Below are 6000 nucleotides of genomic sequence, written 5' to 3'. Positions count from 1 at the left end.
CTTTGCACTCTCAGCCTGGTTGGGGAGGGGCACGATCCTTGCTGAAACTGGCTAATGCCTGTTCTACAATAATATTAAATTTAAAAAAACCAACCCTTTCTGGCTGCCATTTAATCTGCATCCTTTTTACATTGATATCTTAAAGGCAATGGCTTACCAGGAAATTCATGGTGATTTATCTCTTTCTGGCCTGTTAGAGGAAGCCTCTCCCCATCCCACCCTACTCTCTGGTCATGAACTTTCAACTCATCACAACTCTGGTGGCACCTGCAGCTTCCAAACCTTAAAGGGACAAGGCTGTTTGGATCTCCCCTCACTTTTATATAAGTCCTCTTATCCCAGGAAAGGGCAGCTGCTGTCTTTTAATCATTATTTAAAAAAAAAAAAATTCCTGCCTGGCTTGGCATCTGAGCTCTGTATTCCTGCTGAAGCAGCTGACCAAACACAAGCTTGCTCATATATTTTGCAGAAAAATTTATGTTTCTCCGGTCAACGGGCACATGAAGCAATTATTTAAACTGAAAGGTACAGTAACAAATGGCAGCAGTTCAGCAGATAAGGACTCAAGGAGGTAATGCCATGCTTGACCCTAAATACCTGAGTTAGCATTCCTGGGCTTTACAACCACTGGGCTTGGACAGATGCTTGCAGGGGCTGAACCAGAGAGGGGAGGTTAAATGCCACAAAATCCCTGCTCAAGGACCTCTCTCCCTTCAGCCTCAGAAGAGAAGTCCTGCAGAGAGGAGCCTCCTTGAATATCCACTACATCCAATACCTGTGAGAATCCCCCAGGTTCCATAACACTGATAAAACTGCCCAGGTTTTTATGTCAGGAAAGTGTTGTTTCAAACACTGTGCCCATGTTTGCTTCAAGGATCCAGATTCTGGCTCCTTCCTATGGCTCCCAAAGCCTTGAGTTTGGGAAAGGCTCCACAGCAGGGAGGGGCTCAGATGCTGCCCTGGACACAGAGCTCTGCACAGCATCCCAGCAGTGTTCCTTCATCAGCTGGGAACTCCTGTCCTGGGTTCACAATCTGTGGGGTTTGGAGATTTTCTGATACAAGCCATGGGCTCACCCCCAGGAATCCAAGTGGATTTACTCCTGCACATAACCCAGCTGGACTGAAGCTGCTTTTCCCCATTCACAGAGGGAAATCCCCTCTCCTTGGGCACGAGCATTGTCACAGGTTGGCTCAGAGAGATGTGGCTCATGGGCATCCTGCTGGTGACCAGCTGAATTCAAACAGACTGAGGAGGAAATGAGGTGAGAACCAAAGGTGCAGAACTCTCTCTGTAGCTGCAGAAAGGTTGAAGACCCTGAGTACACTTAAAACATGTCACATGTGAATTATCATTGATAAAATCATTTCAAGATGACAGGAGAGAGGGAAAAGGAGGAGGATGAGGCTGTCCCAGGGTCATATACTGTTCAATATTAACATTTTGGAGGGTGAAACAGAGAACACACAAACATTTTGGATGATGGGCTATAAACTAAAGCAGCTTATGTGGAGTTTGGAGGATTGGGATAGAATTCAGAACAGCTTTAAATTAAAGGAGATAGAAAGCCATGAGAAGGAATTAAAGATCAGTGCAGGTTGTTACATGTTAGAAGAAAAGGAAAATTCAAGGAGTAATGGTCAGCAATTGGCCAGGTGTGGCTGCTTAGGAGGGATGTGGGGTTCAAAGTGCAGCCCAGATGGATCAGGTGTCACCCCAGAGCAAGGGCAGTGTCCCCTGGGCTGTGCTAACAGGGCTGACACCAGTAACATCACCTCAGGGGATTGTCCAGACTAAACCTCCTGCTCAGAGCAGCATCAGGATTCCCAGGGCCAATTCCAGCTGGGTTTGGGAAGCCTCCAGCGATATTTGGGAGCTCCACAACAAATCTGGCCAAGCTGTTCTGATATCTGATCACAGTGCAAGGGTTTAAAGGGGCTTTCCTTATTCCAGCATGTCCATTGCCTCTCATCCTGGGCATGGACACTGCTGGGAAGAGCAGGCATTTGTTGTACTCCATCACCCAGGTCATTGATGAAAATGTGAAATGCTCCTGGCATTGTTTTCAAATAGAGAAAGGAGGCTCCAGACAATCTACACCTCGTTAACATTCCTGAAAATTCAAGGTATGTCCTCAGATAACCCCTGCTGGCACATTACCAAGGTAACAGAGGCAGAGGGAATCAGATCTGAGGAAGTTCTGGGATAGACAGAAGAAGCTACAGGGGGATCAGAAACAAGCAGTTATTAAGGAAGAGAGGTCTGGAATAAACTTCTACCCACATTGCCTAGAAACATTCATAACCTTCAGTGCTGCTGAATCAAGGGGGGGATTGGTTTGTTTGGCTTTTTACAGGCAACCAACCTCTGAAATAATTATTCCAATCTTGCCGGTGCTGGAATTTTGTGTCCAAGTTGGCATACGATGTTTAAAAACAAAATAGGCACAAATTTAAGGTAATCCTAAAGAGAGCAAGAAAAATTAGGAGTGGAGAAAAGATTACTGGGAGGAAAAGTTGGAAAAAGAATATTGAAAAAAGAAAACTAAACAGGCTTGCACTGTGCTAACGTCATTACAGAGAGGATGCAAAGGATGAAATTGGCTTAATTTGCAGACAGAAAGATTTAGGTTAGGGGGAAAAAATGCATAAATCTAAGGCTGGCTTTGGACTTGAGGCTACCTACAAAGTTTAGGCAGGTCAGACAAACATTTGTAGCAACAATCCTGCCTCTAAGCAGAACAACAAACTGGGGGAACTCATGAGAACCTTTCTCTGCAGTCTGTTTCAAAGGCTGCTCTTCCCTTTCACAAGGTTTCAGAAAGGTTTAGGGGATTAAACTTGCAAGAGTTAATAAAATACATTATCAATTCTACCCTGCTTCTTTGTTTTTTCCCATCCAAATAGGAATTGTTTGTGAAAGGGCTGACACTGAAGAGCAACTGCCAGGGTTCATGCAAGTTCATTTCCCATCTGATCGTTTTAATGATGCTTGGTGAAAATCTGTTTTGTGGAATTAATCGTTGCTCTTTGTTCCCTTTGGTTATTTGAATCTGCATCCAAACCCCATGAGCACAGCCCTGTGTCCCCCTGTGAAAGTGGAGATTGAAATGAAATTGGGGTTGACACAGGCTTGTTTTGAATCTTGAATATTTTCATGATGCTTATCTGAACATTTGTCCTTCCCCTTAATAGAAGGGGAAGAATGACAACCCCAAATTGTCTTCATGATGGTCCAAGGCACAACCAGATTGATGGCATAGCCCAATCCAAAAATCTCCTCAAGCAATCTGCAACAGGCTCCTCAGCTGCACTGCCCTTGAAGTGCCATAATTCTGGGGTAACAGACAGGAAAAAAAAAAAGTAAGAAATGGGTTTTGAACCAAGATAAAAGTGCAGCAACAAGGAAGGAGCAGAACTGCAAAAAGCCTGGAGGCACCCAGGGTCAGATGGAACCCGGGGCTCTGCACAGCCACAAACCACTTCAGAGGGTCTCCAGAGCTCTGGTGGTTGGGAGCACCCTGGTGGTGCTGCACTGTTTGGTGCTGCAGGGCATCACAGCTGCACCCTGGTTTGGTCCCACCAGGAACCAAAGGGAATTTGGACTGAATTCCAAGCAGAGCCTCTGGTTTAGCTTCCTCCAAAAAAGTTGCCCAGGTTGCTCAAGGTAAGTAAGAGCAATCAAGTGATTTGCTTCAAAATTGCAATCCAAACTCAACCTCTCCTGGTGGTAAAGCCTGGCTCAACCTAATCCATGCTCAGGTGGTCCTGCTTTCCATCCTCCCCACTGCTCCCTGCTCCTGTCCCATCTGCAGGTGTCAGGGAGCCTGCAGCAGGGCAAGGTAAAGTGACCTCAGCAAGATCCCAACAAGGCAGAGCTATAGAGGGAGGGATGTGAGCTCCCAGAGTCCAGAAAGGAAATTTAGGGAGCAAAGAGGTTTCTGGCCAGTCAGCACCTGCTGTGTGTGTTTGAGCCCTAGTGCTGACTGGAGGGAGGGAGGGGAAGGGGAGAATGTGGAACTGCTCAGACCAGACTCCCATCAGCCTGAGAAGTCTCAGAAGCTGCACTGGAAGAAGTCATGCAACAGTTACAGATGAAAAAGGACTCATCAAAAACTGGGCTTTGATGGAAAAGTGTGACTTCATCTTTCAAGAGCATTATCCTCCAAGTTTTTGCCTGCCAGCTTGCATGAGGAAAAGTAAATCTCTCTGGATTGAAGGCCAAAGATGAAGCCTGCTGCTTCATCTCCTCTTCAGGCTCATTCTGAAATCTCCACAGTGTAAAAACCATCAGCACTGTCTGACATCTGATGCCTGAGTGACTGCAGCTCAGTACTCGTCTGGTGGGGAATGGGATTTTGTGGGGCTTATGCAAGGTAGCATTACACTTTGTACATGTGTTTGTGCCACAAAAGAGCATTTTACAGACCCACCTCTCAAAAAAATTCCAAATTAGGTCTGCAAAGGAAACATCCATCCCCATGAACAGCTCAGCTCTTTGCTGAGAGGAGCTGTCACTTGCTTGGGTCTGCAGCAGAGCCTGAAGCAGAAGCTTATACATAAATCACCTTTTTGACTGTGCTGACAGAAAATCCCCAATCTCCATGACCTCCCACTGCCAATCTACAACCTCATCCCATGGACAGTGCTCATAGACTGTGAGGAAAAACATTCTGGGGAGAAAAGCCAGTGGTAAAAGCTGGGCTTGTCCAGGAAAGCTCAGGAATTGGAAGGACAGGTTGTGTGGAGTCTTGCATTGCAAGAAGATTTCTGAGTCACCAAAACCCAGTGAGGCTGCTCATGGTGTTGGAAGGGACAGCTCTGGGTGATGCTTCAGTTGTTACAGGCACAGGTGGCAGGAAGTGCTAAAGCCTTGTCCACATCTCCAGCAAGATTCCTGCAGGAAAGGAGGGAGTTTTGCCCCACCTGTGTCCACTGACATATTTAAAAGAGATAATTCCTACTGGACAAAATTGGGAATCAACTTGTTATACTGGAAAAAACAATGCTGGTGCAGGAATGTTCACACAGCTTCTGCACACAGGGGCAAGGCAAGTTTATTTTTTTTTTAATGAATTTTCTGTGTGCTAAGAGTCTTCTCAATCTGGTTATTTTCTATTACTGAAGTGCACAGAGTGCAGGATTTTGCTGGAACAACAGAAAATGCAGGTAGGGGTGAATGTCACATCCCTGAGTCATGCAGATGCTAGAGCTTTCTCATGGAATTTCTGCCCCTCATGATGAGGGCAGAATTCAGCACATTGCCCTCAAGTTCTCTTCCTACAAAGCCTAAGAAGATGGAAACAGAAAATAAGCGGCTTGTTTCTTCCTCTCAGTGTCTGTGGGACTGTGGCTCCAGCAGCACTGATGCACAAGGAAAGCATTTTCATGAGCTGTTAAAACAGCAGAAGCTTGTTTTCCTTTGGCTGCAGCATCCTTCTGCCTCCCACGCAGGAAGTGTTCATGCAATATTCCACATAGGCAGGATATGTCCCTTTCCTAGAAGTCTAAATACAAGAAACTGGAGCCCATTTAAAAGCCAGGCTGCTCTTGGATCAGAAAAGTGAGAGGTAATCTGCTTTCATGGGCTGCAGTTCCCAAATTGTCCTCTTTGTCCCTAGGCTTGATGATCTTTGGCCAAGCACGTCCTTGGTGTGTGTCTGACACCCAAGGACGATGGCCACAGGTGACACACCAGGTGTTGCTGTTGTGTCATGGACAACCTCCTCCACGTAATAAAGATGTCTCTGAAGGAGGAAATTCATTGTTCCTGCATTCTCAGTGCACCCAGGTGAACTTTACCATGAGAAAAACAGCCAATATTCCACAATTTCTGCTCTTTTGCACCAAAGCAAATGAGTCAAGTGGTTTCAGGAACTGGCCACATCGCTGAGATGGGGAGGGCATATTGCATATTCACAAGAACTTAAGATTGTTTTATTTACACTTCCATTGCTAGGGGCTGTGGAATGGAACATAATTCTATTTGCCAGACACTCTT

The sequence above is a fragment of the Fringilla coelebs genome (genome assembly GCF_963513975.1).
Source record: "Fringilla coelebs genome assembly, chromosome: 20".
In the NCBI taxonomy this organism is placed as follows: Eukaryota; Metazoa; Chordata; class Aves; order Passeriformes; family Fringillidae; genus Fringilla; species Fringilla coelebs.
This window is presented reverse-complemented; position numbering follows the sequence as displayed.